A 15,090-nucleotide genomic window follows, 5' to 3' on the forward strand; every position below is an offset into this window, starting at 1 on the left:
GCTGTTGGATCCTGACCTCTCTGCACTCGGAATGGAATTTCTGGAGCTACAGGAATCCAACTGATGCGCTTCCAATTGCGTTGGAAAGTACACATCCAGAGCTTTCCAGCAATATATAATAGTCCATACTTTGCTCAAGGATAGATGACATAAACTGGCGTTCAACGCCAGTTCCATGTTGTAGTCTGGCGTCCAGCGCCAGAAACACGTTACAAGTTGGAGTTCAACGCCAGAAACAGGTTACAGCCTGGCGTTGAATGCCCAAAACAGCCCAGGCACGTGACAAGCTTTAGTCTCAGCCCCAGCACACACCAAGTGGGCCCCAGAAGTGGATTTCTGCACTATCTATCATAGTTTACTCATTTTCTGTAAACCTAGGTTACTAGTTTAGTATTTAAACAACTTTTAGAGATTTATTTTGTATCTCATGACATTTTAGATTGAAACTTTGTACTCTTTGATGGCATGAGTCTCTAAACTCCATTGTTGGGGGTGAGGAGCTCTGCAGTGTCTCGATAAATTAATGCAAGTATTTCTGTTTTTCATTCAAACATGCGTGTTCCTATCTAAGATATCCATTCGCACTTCAACATGAATGTGATGAACGTGACAATCATCATCATTCCCCCATGAACGCGTGCCTGACAACCACTTCTGTTCACCGTAGAATGAATGAATATCTCTTGGATCTCTTAATCAGAATCTTCGTGGTATAAGCTAGATTGATGGCAGCATTCAAGAGAATCCGGAAAGTCTAAACCTTGTCTGTGGTATTCCGAGTAGGATTCAAGGATTGAATGACTGTGACGAGCTTCAAACTCGCGAGTGCTGGGCGTAGTGACAGACGCAAAAGGATAGTAAATCCCATTCCGGTACGATTGAGAACCTGCAGATGATTAGCCTGCGGTGAAAGCGCACCTGGACCCTTTTCACTGAAAGGATGGATGGTAGCCATTGACAACGGTGATCCACCAACACACAGCTTGCCATAGGAGGACGTGCGTGAGTGAATCAGGAAACAGAGGAAAGCAGAATTTCAGAAGACAAAGCATCTCCAAAACTCCAACATATTCTCCATCATTGCACAATAAGTATTTATATTTATGCCCTCTCACTTTTTACAATTGAACTTGAAAAACACTATTGTTGGCATCCTAACTAAGAATAATAAGATAACCATAGCTTGCTTCAAAACAACAATCTCCGTGGGATTCGACCCTTACTCACGTAAGGTATTACTTGGACGACCCAGTGCACTTGCTGGTTAATTGTGCGAAGTTGTAAGAGAGTAATGTGAACATTGACATTACAATTTCGTGCACCAACGGCCCCAACTGCAAAATCAGATGCATCACACATCAATTCAAAAGGTAAGTTCCAATCAGGTGGGGAAATGATAGGGGTAGAGGACAGCCTCTGTTTCAAATTTTTGAATGCTAGCATGCATTTTTCATCGAAGACAAACGGTGTATCAGATACAAGGAGATTGCTTAAGGGCTTGGCTATCTTTGAAAAATCTTTAATAAACCTCCTGTAAAAGCCAGCATGCCCTAAAAAACTCCTAATTGCCTTGATATCACTGGGTGGGGGAAGTTTTTCAATAAGTTCCACCTTAGCTCTGTCAACCTCAATGCCTTGGTTAGAAACCTTATGGCCAAGGACTATTCCTTCAGTCACCATAAAGTGACATTTCTCCCAGTTCAAGACCAGATTGGTCTCTTGGCACCTTTTCAATACCAAGGCTAGGTGATTTAAGCAACTAGGAAAGGAATCTCCGAATACCAAAAAATCATCCATAAAGACTTCAATGAATTTCTCTATCATATCCGAGAAGATAGATAGCATGCAGCGTTGGAAAGTTGCAGGCGCATTACATAGCCCAAATGGCATGCGCCTGTAAGCAAACACTCCATATGGGCAAGTAAATGAGGTTTTCTCTTGGTCTCTAGGATCAACCACTATTTGGTTATATCCTGAATAACCGTCGAGAAAACAATAGTATGAGTGTCCTGCGAGTCTTTCCAACATCTGATCCATGAATGGAAGGGGGAAATGATCTTTTCGTGTAGCTTCATTTAGTTTTCTATAGTCTATGCACATCCGCCATCCTGTGACAGTCCTGGTGGGGATTAGTTCGTTCCTCTCATTGGGAACTACAGTGATTCCTCCCTTTTTCAAAACAACATGCACGTGGCTGACCCAGGGGCTGTCTGAGATCGGGTAGATTACCTCTCCCTGCCACAACTTCATAACTTCCTTCTGTACCACTTCCTTCATGATTGGGTTCAGCCTCCTTTGGGATTGAATAGATGGTTTGGCATCATCTTCCAACAGTATTTTATGCATGCATATGGCCGAACTGATCCCTTTTAGGTCTGCGAGGGTCCATCCAATGGCATCTTTATGCCTTCGCAACACTTGGAGCAGTTCATTCTCTTGATCTTGGCTGAGGGATGAGTTTATGATCACTGGGTAACTTTCATTCTCGCCTAAGTATGCATATTTGAGAGTGGGTAGTAGTGCTTTGAGTTCAAGTTTGGGTGCTTCTAACTTTTCATTCTCTTCCTTTGGTGCACATTGTATATGAATCTCTGCTGTTGCAACCTCTTCACTAGACGTTGACTCCTCCTCTGTTAACTTTTCAGGTTCTTCTTCTTCAAAGCTCTCCTGCACTGCATCTTCCAGTGAGTCCAACCTCATACATTCTCCCAATTGTTCTGGTGGGTAAATCATGGCCTTGAACACATTGAATGTCATTTTTTCATTGTGTAATCTTAAGGTGAGGTCACCTTTTTAGACATCAATGACAGCTCCAACAGTAGCTAAGAACGGTCTTCCCAGGATGATAGAGGCCTTGGCTTCCTCCTGCATGTCCAACACCACAAAGTCTGGTGGGAAGATGAAATCTCCCACCTTCACCAATAAATCTTCCACTACACCATGAGGGAACTTGAACGATCGGTCTGCCAGTTGTAGGGCCATTTTTGTTGGCTTAGCCTCCTCGATTTTCATTTTTCTCATCATAGCTACTGACATCAGATTTATGCTGGCTCCTAAGTCACATAGAGCCTTCTCCACTGTGATTTCCCCTATAATACAAGGGATCTGGAAACTCCCAGGATCCTTCAACTTGGCATAGAGCGGCATTTGCTCTATTGCTTCAGCAAAGGGTATGTTAATCTATAATTTTTTTAAGATTTCTAAAAATCTGGAGAACTGGTTGTCATCCCCATTCTTCTTCTGTTGTTGAGGATATGGGACTTTGGGAACATATGGCTTCAGCTCTCCTTCCTTTTGATGTGAGTTGGAGGTGGGGACTTGAACTTCATCTTGTTCCTCCTTCTGTCTAACCGAATCTTTCTCTTGCAGTTGCTTGGGAGTCTCCTTCAATTCCTTTCCACTTCTGAGGGTGATAGCCTGACACTCCTCCCTTTGGTTTGAGTCTGCATCGCTGCGAGGGTTGTGGCTGGAAATTTGCTTGAATAAGTATCCAACTTGTGTCTCAAGTTTCTTGATGGCAGCATCTTGATTCTGCATATTAGACTGCACTTCTTCTTGGAATGCCTTACTGTCTTGAATCTCTTTGCATATGTCCTCAAGTAGGGTCTCAATTTTGGAGAGTCTATCTTCAGATGATAATGAGTTGAGGTTGGATGGGTGAGTTGGGTTATTTTGGTTTTGGTATGGATGTGGAGAGGTGTTGTTAGGGTGGTGTTGATATGATCTCTGTGTGGAATATTGGTGAGCTGCATGGTTATTGGGGTTGTGACGTCTCTGATCTTGGCTTTGATCTTGTTGATTTCCTCACCCAAAGTTTGGGTGATTCCTCCAACCAGGGTTGTAGGTCTTGGAGTATGGATCACGGGTTTGCCTGGGTGAGTTTGCAATGTAGTTGGCTTGTTCTTGCTCATCCTCTGCCTCTGCATTCACTCCCTCTTGGGTTGCTGATGAGGTGGTGATTGCTGCTACTTGGTTCCTCTCCATCTTCTTGGTGAGGTCAGCCAACTGCTTGGTGATAAGCTTGTTTTGGGCCAGCAGTGCATCCACATTGTTTAGCTCCATCACTCCTCTAGTGTTGCCTCTTTCAAAAGCATAGAAATAGTCATTCTCTGCTACAGTCTCAATGACATCTATGGCTTCTTCAATGGTCTTCTTCTTGTTCAGAGATCCCCCTGATGAGTGGTCTACTGCCTTCTTTGATTCATAAGAAAGGGCTTCATAGAAAATGTGCAGCTGCACCCATTCGTTGAACATATCTGGTGGACACCTTCTTGTCAGGTCCTTAAACCTCTCCCATGCTTCATATAGAGTCTCACCATCTTGCTGCCTGAAGGTTTGCACCTCAGCTCTCAGCCTGTTGATCTGTTGAGGAGGATAGAATCTTGCCAAGAACATGTTCACCACCTCTTCCCAGGTTGCTAAACTCTCCTTTGGGAAGGATTCCAGCCATTTAGATGCCTTGTGCTTGAGTGAGAAAGGGAACAGAAGTAGTCTATAGGTGTCAGGATGAACACCATTAGACTTCACAGTATCGCATATCCTCAGGAAGGTGGTTAGATGTTGATTGGGGTCTTCTTGGACACCTCCTCCGAATGAACAATTGTTCTGAACAAGGGTGATGAGCTGTGGCTTTAGTTCAAAGTTATTGGCATGTATGGTTAGCTTTCGGATGCTACTTCTGTAATTTCCTGGGTTTGGATTGATGTACGAACCCAGAACTCTTCTCTCTTGCCCAGCATGATTTGCTAGACCTTCTCTGCCATGGTTATGAGCGTCTTCTTCATGATGGTTCTCCATATTCTCGTCCATATCTGGTTTAAAGTACTCCTCCTCTTCCTCAGCACCAACTACTATCTTTCCCCTTGCTTCCCTCCTTAATCTAAGGAAGGTCCTCTCAGGTTCAGAATCAAAGGAAGTTGAAGCCCCGCTTCTTCTCCCTGTTATACAACCAACAAGGCACAAGCAAGGAAATAGATACAGAAAGTAATTTCTACAGAAATTCTGTTAGTGTGAGTGATGCAATATATCAAACAGTTAGTGGGTTAGTGGACTGAATTGTAAACAACTAAGAAAATGGGTAGGGGGAAGGGAAGAAAATAACTGAATAGAAAGTAAATTACTCAAAGGAACTTAAATCAAACAAAAGAAAAAAAATGCTCAATCTAGTTATCCTCCAATTTAATCATTCTTGATACAAAATCAATCCCCGGCAACGGCGCCATAAACTTGATGCACGGAAACTTGTCTCTCAACAATTTTCCTTCAGCAAGTATACCGAATTGTCGTCAAGTAAAAACTCACAATAGAGTGAGGTCAAATCCCACAGGGATTGATTGGTCAAGCAACTTTAATTAGAGGAATGTTCTAGTTGAGCGAAGCAGAATTTGATTTGAGATTTGTAGAAAATTAAATGGCGGGAAAGTAAATAGCAGAAAATGTAAATTGCTGGAAATAAAGAGCTGAATGTAAATGGCGAAAAGTAAATTGCAGAATCTTAAATGGGAATGGGGAAGATGCTCATAAAAGTAAATTGCAGAAATTAAAGAGAATGGGTAAGATCAGAAATGGGGAATTCATTGGGCTTAGGAGATGTTGCATTCTCCGGATCAAGTTCATTTTCATCTCTTCCTCAATCAATGCGTTCATTGATCTCATTGGCAATCTTAAGTGATCGAATTACAATTCCTTGTAATTCAATCTCTCAAATCTTGATCAATAGCCAATTCCTTGGTCAATTGCTCATGAGAAGAGATGAAGTATGGTCACTGATTATACCACATGCATTCCCAAATCAAGTGTTGGTAGAATTATAGTCACCATATCCATCCAACCCCAATTTGGTCCAGCATGAGAAAGCATTTCTAGCATGATCTCTTCATTCATCTTCTAAGGTTCAGAAGAGATCCAAGTATGAATAGCTTCTTTTCCAAGATAACTACCCAATTGGATAAAGATTGAAAGCTTTCTAGTAAAATCAAGAGAAAAGATAGAAGAAGAATAATGAAAACAAATATTGATCCATTAAATTACAACAGAGCTCCCTGACCCAATGAAAGGGGTTTAGTTGTTCATAGCTCAGGAAATCGAAAACAAAGATGGAAAATACATTATGAAAAGTAAAACTAGAAGTGCAGAGAAAGTAAAATTATACAGAGAGTAGTTCTCCAATTTCCAACTCCCCAAAAAGCTCCTTTCTAATTCAAAACTACCCCTATATATATTTCTCTTCTGATCTTCTATTTGATTCTTCAAGTCTTGGTTATAGGCCTTTGGATCTTGAGTTTGAAGCAGTTATCCTCTTCAGTGGGCTTAGCTTTACTTGCAGAGAGAAAGTGTGAAGTAGGCAGGGTCTTTAGCTCAGGACGTTAGTGGTGTTAACGTTAAGTGAGAGTGTGGGTTCAAGAACGTTAGTGACAATCACCTTTTTCACTAACGTTCCTAACCCAGGGATGATCCACGTTAACTTCAACATTAGTGGCACCAACGTGACCACTAACGTTGCCTCTTGGTCCTTCGCACACGTTATTGGGACTCACCTTTTCCAATAACATTGAGAGTCCTCCCTCCCCCTACGTTAGAGTTCATGTTAACTTAGCTAACGTGGCTCTTAACGTAGGCTTGCCAATCCTTCAAGAACGTTAGTGACACTTACCTTTGTCACTAACGTTCCAAGATGGCCCTACTTCCCATGTTAGAGTCAGTTAACGTGGCTTCTAACGTGGTGTTGATAGCCATCTCCAACGTTAGTCACAAAGGTGAGTGTTACTAACGTTGGCTCATCATCTCCTTGATCCACGTTAGCTTCCACGTTAACTAAGTTAATGTTGGAGCTAACGTTGCTTATAGTGGCTTGTGGTGGTACATCCCAACGTTAGTGACAAAGGTAAGTGTCACTAACGTTGGCGATCACTTGCTTTCTCCACGTTAGCTTCCACGTTAACTAAATTAACGTGGCAACTAACGTGGCTAATTGTGGTTTGGCCAACGTTAGTGACAAAGGTGAGTGTCACTAACGTTGGCTTCTCTTTTGCTTCCCAATGTTAGAGTCCACGTTAACTGAGTTAACGTGGCTCTTAACGTGGCCACTTATGAGTTTGGTCCAACGTTAGTGACAAAGGTGAGTGTCACTAATGTTGGCCTTATTTCTTTCTTCCACGTTAGAGTTCACGTTAACTTAGTTAACGTGACTCTTAACGTGGGATATTATGGCTTTCGAGGACGTTATTGGTGATTACTTTTGTCATTAACGTTGCAAGTTAGCTCCCATTCCACGTTAGTGGTCACGTTAGTTAGACTAACGTGGCTACTAACGTGGTTCTTCCTTGCTTCCTTTGTCCTGAAATCAAACAATAAAGTGCATCAAAGTTCTAATCCAAGTCATGAGACATGCATCATCCAATTTGTCATATAATTCATGCAAAATTCTCATGAAATCATGTAAAGTGTACCATGTTTGCTTGAATCAAGATGTAAGTGAAATTTTACCCAAAACATGCTTATTTCCTAAGAAAATGCATGAAACTACCCTAAAACAGTAAAGAAAAGGTCAGTAAAACTGGCCAAAATGCCCTGGCATCATATTTCCACCATGACCTCATGTTCCTTCATCTCTAATGTATCATTTACTTAAGATGATAATTCCTTAAGTAAATCCTAAAAGGGATCAAATCAACCTAATAAAATCGATAAGAATATATGTGAAGATGAATATAAAATGCTTGCTATAACACCTTACCACCAGAGTCTTACGCTTAAGTCGTAAAATAGAGGTGGTGAGGTATTTGATGAGCGGATACTTTATACGCTTTTCGGCATCATTTTTATATAGTTTTTAGTATGTTTTGCTTAGTTTTTATTAAGTTTTTATAGATTTTAGTGTTAAATTCATATTTTTGGATTCTACTATGAGTTTTTGTGTTTTTGTACAATTTCAGGTATTTTCTGTCTGAAATTGAGGAGTTGGAGCAAAAGTCTGATTCTGAGATAGAGAAAGCACTGCAGATGCTGTCTGGATCTAACCTCCTTGCATTCGGAAGAGCTTTTCTAGAGCTATAGAAGATCAAATGGAGCGTTTTCAATGGCTATTGAAAGTCGACTTCCAGAGCTTTCCAGCAATATATAAGAGTTGATATTTTTCTTCGGATTAGAAGGTCCAAAACTGGCGTCCAACGCCAGCTACTTGCCCCCTTCCAGGCGTCCAGCGCCCACAGAGCAGAGTCTAGTGTCCAAACGCCTAGAGAGGACCCTATAGCCAGCGTTCAACGCCCTAGGAGCCTTATAGCACGTGGATCTCATCAAAGCTCAGCCTAAACACTCACTAAGTAGGCCCCAGAAGTGAATTTTAGCACTAGATAGACTGTTTTACCCTTACTAGTCATCTGTTTAGTATTTAAGACTTATTTTACATCTCTCTAAGGGAGAGACGCCTATCATTTATCATTATTTTTGAGTTTTATCTTGTATTTCTTTTTAGTATAAGTTTTTAAACCTCCTAGGTTGAGGAGAGGAGCCCTGCTGAGTCCTATGAATTAATAAAAGTATTACTGTTTCTTCTCCGATCCGTGTTTGATTTATCTCTAAGATGTATATTCGTTCTCCAACATAGTGAATAGGATGATCTGTGACAATCAACTCTGTTCATCATACTAGGACGAACGTGCTTGATAAACATCCGCGTCTACTTGGGTTCGTGTGAATACATGGCCGGAAAGCACGAACCAACAGCTATGTTTATACATCTCTTAGATGGCTAATCCACGACTTCGTTGGGATTTCTCGAGACACCAGTTCAGCCAATTTCTAGGGAGATTAGGGTCTCCGTGGTATAGGCTACATTCAAAGAAGCAGCATTCTCTGATCCGTAAGATTCGACCTTGTCTGTGGCATTTTAAGTAGGATCGCCAAGAGAATGAACTGCTAGAGCTTCACCCTCCGTCAGATTGGATGACCACAGGCAATGGCATTTGATCTGGAGCAGAGGAGATCAACGACCACGGGGCATTGGCTTTTATCACATACAACCTCCCATAGAAGAAATCATTCATAAGCAGAGAAGACAGTGATACCATGATGATTGGAATTTTGACGGTTTAGAATTTCACAAATGAATCCTTGTTGTAAGTATAGGTTCTAAACCAACAAATAATCCTTTCATACAAAAGATTGTTTGTCACAAGTACAAACCCCTAAAATCTATAAAATGAAGTATTTAAACCTCGGGTCGTTCTCCCTAGGAATGGCAATAAAGTGTCCTTATTATTGGTTATGAGTTATGTTTGGGGTTTTGATAAGAGACATGAAAGATAAATGGCAAGGAAGTAAACTAATAGCTACAAAGGTCTTGTCAAGGTTTGGTGGTCAAGGATCTCTATCCCTATCACTAACCACAACATGAGAATTGGCAAGGATCAATCCCATTAAGTCATCCTCTAACTAGTAAAGAAAAGTCAAATGAGCCATATCAATCCAAGTCCATAAGTCCTAGCCCTCCACCAATTCAATTAGTGAGAACTAGAGTTAATGGCTCTCAATCATCAATCACTTGGACATTAATAACTCAAGAGTTCCTAAATTACCTTCCCAAGCCAAGAGCATAAAATTCTACTCTAAAATCAATCCAAGCATTTTATCAAACACTTAGAAGGCTGGTATGCAAAATTGTGATCATCAACAATGGCGCCAAAGAACTTGGTGCTCTTAAACGTGAATCTCACTTTGTCACAATTCCGTACAACTAACCAGCAAGTGCATTGGGTCGTCCAAGTAATAAACCTTACGTGAGTAAGGGTCGATCCCACGAAGACTGTCGGCTTGAAGCAAGCTATGGTCACCTTGTAAATCTCAGTCAGGCAGATTCAAATGGTGATGAGGATTGATAATTAAAAGATGAATAAAACATAAAATAAAGATAGAGATACTTATGTAATTCATTGGTGGATTTTAGATAAGCGTATGAAGATGCTTTGTTCCCCTTGAACCTCTGCTTTCCTATTGCCTTCTTCCAATCATTCATACTCCTTTCCATGGCAAGCTTTATGTTAGGCATCACCATTGTCAATGGCTACATCCCGTCCTCTCAGTGAAAATGGTCCTGATGCTCTGTCACAACATCGGCTAATCAGCTGTCGGTTCTCGATCATGTCGGAATAGGATCCATTGATCCTTTTGCGTCTGTCACACGCCCAACAATCGCGAGTTTGAAGCTCGTCACAGTCATCCCTTCCCAGATCCTACTCAGAATACCACAGACAAGGTTTAGACTTTCCAGATCTCAGGAATCGCTGCCATTAATTCTAGCCTATACCATGAAGGTTCCAATCTTAGATCAGAAACCCAAGAGATACACACTCAATTGAAGGTAGAACGGTGGTGGTTGTCAGGCACACGTTCATAGGTGAGAATGATGATGAGTGTCACGAATCATCACATTTATCAAGTTGAAGAACAAGTGATATCTTAGAGAAGAAGTAGTCGTGAATTGAATAGAAAAACAGTAGTAATTGCATTAATTCATGAGGAACAACAAAGCTCCACACCTTAATCTATGGTGTGTAGAAACTCCACCGTTGAGAATACATAAGAACAAATAGTGTAAGCATGGCCGAATGGCCAGCCTCAAAGGTCTAAGGACTAAATGTCCCAAGATGTGTGTAGAAATACAATAGTATAAGGTCCTATTTATAGAGAACTAGTAGCCTAGGGTTACAGAAATCAGTAATTAATGCAGAAATCTTCTTCCGGGCCCACTTGGTGTGTGCTTGGGCTGAGCATTGACACTTCCATGTGTATAGACTTTTCTTGGAGTTAAACGCCAGCTTTTGTGCCAGTTTGGGCGTTTAACTCCAGCTTTTGTGCCAGTTTTGGAGTTAAACGCCAGAATTCTTGAGCTGACTTGGAACGCCTGTTTAGGCTATCAAATCTCGGGCAAAGTATGGACTATTATATATTTCTAGAAATCCCAGGATGTCTACTTTCCAACGCAATTAAGAGCGCGCCAATTGGGCTTCTGTAGCTCTAGAAAATCCACTTTGAGTGCAGGGAGGTCAGAATCCAACAGCATCTGCAGTCCTTTTTCAGCCTCTGAATCAGATTTTTGCTCAGGTCCCTCAATTTCAGCCAGAAAATACCTGAAATCACAGAAAAACACACAAACTCATAGTAAAGTCCAGAAGAGTAATTTTTATTTAAAAACTAATAAAAACTAACTAAGATATACTAAAAATATACTAAAAATAATTCCAAAAAGCGTATAAATTATTCGCTCATCAAAGGCATAAAAGGAAAACATAGTAAATTGACAACAAGAATAGAATCTAACAACCATTATTACAAGGAATTAACAACAACAATCAAAAGAAACACAATTATTATGAATTACCTCAAATTAAATTGAAAGAACATAGAGTAGATCTACAACAAAATATAGAAATAAAGTAGAAGAAGTTACAACAAAGGAATAGAAGAATGATGAATGTAACAACAATGAATTGAGAAGAAGAAGTAGAAGAAAGCATGAATTAAAACCTAGATCTAAGATTATTGACCTAAACCTAATCCTAATCCTAATCCTAATCCTAGAGAGAAGTGAGAGCTTCTCTCTCTAAAATTAACTACTCCTAATCCTAATGAATGAATAATGATGTGAATGATGATTCCCTTCAATCCTTGGTCCTTTTATGCTTTTTGGCACCAAAGTTGGTTGCAAACTGGGCTCCACAGCTCTCAGAATTCACTGCGCACATTTTCTGTTTAAAAATCACGTGCGGAGATCGGCGCATACGCGTACAGCGTGCGTACGCGTCCATGGAGCATTTCGCGATCCACGCATAGGCACATAGTGCGCACAAACTCTTTCGCGTCCATGGAGCATTTCTCGATCCAACATTTCCAAAACTTTGGCTTTTCATGATTGATGGGTGGAAAATTATATTTCCACACAAACTCACCGGCAAGTGTACCGGGTCTCATCAAGTAATAATAACTCACAAGAGTGAGGTCGATCCCACAGGGATTGATGGATCAAGAAACTTTAGTGGGTGATTAGTTTAGTTAAGCTAACATTGGTGAATTGGGTGAAATTGAACAGCAGCATGTAAAATTGCAGAAATTGTAAAGTGCAGAATGTAAATTGCAGAAAATAAATTGGCAAGAAAAGTAAATTGGACAGAAGGTAGATGGGCAGAATGTAAATTAGCTGAAACTTAAAGAGCGAGAAATATAAATTGGCAAAATCTTAAATGACAAGAAAGGTAAATTGCATGAAATGTAAAGGGGGACTGGGTGCTGGAGATTAAAGAAAGTAGTAAATTAGAACTTAGAACAATTGCAGAAGATGTAAATTTGCAGGAAATGTAAATCAAGCTCACAGAAAACTCAAATGTAAAGTGCAGAGGAACAGGAAGATTTAAATTGCATGAAAGTAAATTGGAAGCAATGGGAACAAAAAATTTAAACTCAAGCTCAATGCAAACTAAATTGAAAAATTGCAGAAGAGGGAATTACCGCAGAGAGATGTAAGAAATTGAAACTTTATATAAACTGAATTCAAGATTGAAAAATAGAAAATGCAGAAAAATTAAAAGTGTTTCAAAGAGGAATTTCTATTCTACCCTACTCCTAATGCTCTCTAGCAGTGCCAGCCTTCTTTTGAAAATGAAACAGATGCCTTTATATAGGCTTCACAAAATAAAAATGAAATTGAAATTAAAAACAAATTACAATTAAATGAAATTCCTAATCTAACTGATCCTTGTGCCTTTGAGTGATGTCAATTGGGCTTTGCTTGCTTTGGATTTGAGTGAGAGTGGATCCAGATGCATTTGGTGACTTGGGTCAGGAGTGGCTTGGTGACATTCCCAGGGGAGCGTTCAGTTGAGTTTTGTGAACGCTACGATCATTTTCCTTTGGCCAAGCAACCTTTCTTCATGGGCATAGCCTTCCTAGCATTCACTAAGTGAGCGTTCCGCTCACTCTTTGAGCGCTACATTCCTTTGCTTCCCTGGGCCAGCTTTGCTTTCCTTGGACATGATTGAGAGGCACGAAAAAGTGAGCAAAAGGGAGAGCTATGCTTGAGTTTTTGAGCGCTACTCCTCCTTGTCTGCCTCGTCCATGTCATGGCATGCACCTAGCTTTTCTCTTGGTGCCCCCTCTTCGAGCCGTGGCCTAGTGCTTTGTTGTGCCTTCCTTTTGGTTGATTTTTGAGACTTAAAGATGCCTATCACTTGTGCTTCAATTTCATGCCAGATATAGATTGCTATATATCATTTGAAAGCTCTGAATGTCATCTTTCCAACGCAACTGGAAGCGCATCAATTGGACATATGTAGCTCAAGTTATGGCCCTTTGAAGGAGGCATGGTCATGCTGTCACAAGGCTTAAAGAAAAGCCCGAAAAAGTGAACAAAATTTAACGTAGTGCTCCCTTTAATGAGCACTAGCCTTTGTTTCTTTCATTCATTGGCTTTCTTATTAATGTATTACATGCATGCTTTTATTAATGCATTAACATAAAGCTTGATTTGCCAATTGCATTAGAAATGTATGGCTTTAATTAATAATGCTAATGCTTTAACGTTAAAGCATTCAATCATTTAACGCCTTCATTCATTAGCATTAGTAATTAATTGTTCCATGCATGCATGCTTTCATTATATTATTATATTTAATTAGTAATGCCAATTACTTAACATAGCATTCATTTATTTCATTCATTTGGCATTATTAATTAAATGTTTCATGCATGCATTCATTTCATTCATTCGGTCACTTAATAATTAAATGCATGCATGGATAAGCATTAATGGATGATAGTTCATGATGCTAATGCCAAGGCTCCATGGTCATGGGCCACGCTTTAAAAAGCGTGGCCTAAGGTTGCAAAGCGTGCTCAATCTTTAAAGCATGCCCGAAATTTCTCTTTTCTTCTTTTTAGCTTATTTTGTACTGTTTTTGCTTTTTTTTCTTCTTATTTCCTACAAAGTTTATAAAATCAAAAGATCAAAGAAATATACCATTTAAGCACAAAAGAATGCAATATTTAAGCACTAATCATCAATTTCTTGTATAAAAAAGCATAGAAATACATGACATGATGACATGTTATCACAACACCAAACTTAAACATTGCTTGTCCCCAAGCAAGAAAAGAATCATGTAGTACATTTTGACAAACCAAGGTGAGAATAATAGCAACTCAATGTTTATGGTTGGCTAGTTTTCTATGCATGCTACAATCACAAAAGAAATGTAAATGATTGATGCTTCTATCTAGCTCATTTTATGAAATATTTTTTTTATATTTCTTCCTTGAAACAGGCTTTTCATTTTCGTATTAGCTTCTTCTTTTGGGTGCTTTGCCCCATGAGTTGATAACAAAGCTATGACTTCGAAATGCTTTGTTTTCAAGTATTACCACTTGACACATAAGCACCACAAGCATTTAATTAGAGGACTTCTTTAGGCTCATTTGTTTCTTTTCTTAACTCTCTAATCATTGATGCTCAGAGCCTTGAGCTTTGAGGGAGTGCATTTGCACTTGAGCCTAACCTTGACTCTAAGTGTTTTGTTTTCAAGCTTTTTGCTTGATACATAAACACCACAAGTACTTAAAAATTGAATTGTCGTTGGTACTCAAAGCCTTCAGCTTTCTCATTCTTTCCCCTTTTCTTTCTTGCCTCAATTTGTAATTGCTTCTTCAAGGTTTTCATGATTTCAAAAGATTTCACAAAATGTCCTAGATGAAAACTTCAATTAAATAAGATCTAATGCAATTGAGCAACAGTTAACTATACTAGCCTTCCAATACTTGTATGCACATGCTAAGATCTTCTTTAATTCCTTGTTTGTTTATGATCATGATACTTTACTACTTTGAACTTTACAAAACTCAAGTTGGTAGTCATAGTGGCATAGCAATATATTATAGATAAAAATTCATGATATGCTTATTCATACACACATGTAAACAGAGAAGATAAAGACAATCATGCAATTTAAAGTGCTGGAAATAAATGAGAGGAAAAGGAACTTTACAACCTTGTAATTTATCTTCTCTATTGTTGTCATTTTCCTCCTATTCTTCCCTTCCCCTACC

At 39.6% G+C, this 15,090-nt stretch overlaps 1 non-coding gene across 1 annotated transcript; it reads left to right on the plus strand.

Moving 5' to 3' along the window:
* The first annotated feature begins 4,249 nt into the window (after positions 1 to 4,249).
* On the plus strand, positions 4,250 to 4,356 carry LOC112768319 (small nucleolar RNA R71). The gene has a single exon (XR_003185754.1). It is a non-coding gene; the product is annotated as a small nucleolar RNA R71 (small nucleolar RNA).
* Positions 4,357 to 15,090: the final 10,734 nt, after the last annotated feature.

This window comes from Arachis hypogaea, chromosome 17 (assembly GCF_003086295.3).
Source record: "Arachis hypogaea cultivar Tifrunner chromosome 17, arahy.Tifrunner.gnm2.J5K5, whole genome shotgun sequence".
Lineage (NCBI taxonomy): Eukaryota > Viridiplantae > Streptophyta > Magnoliopsida > Fabales > Fabaceae > Arachis > Arachis hypogaea.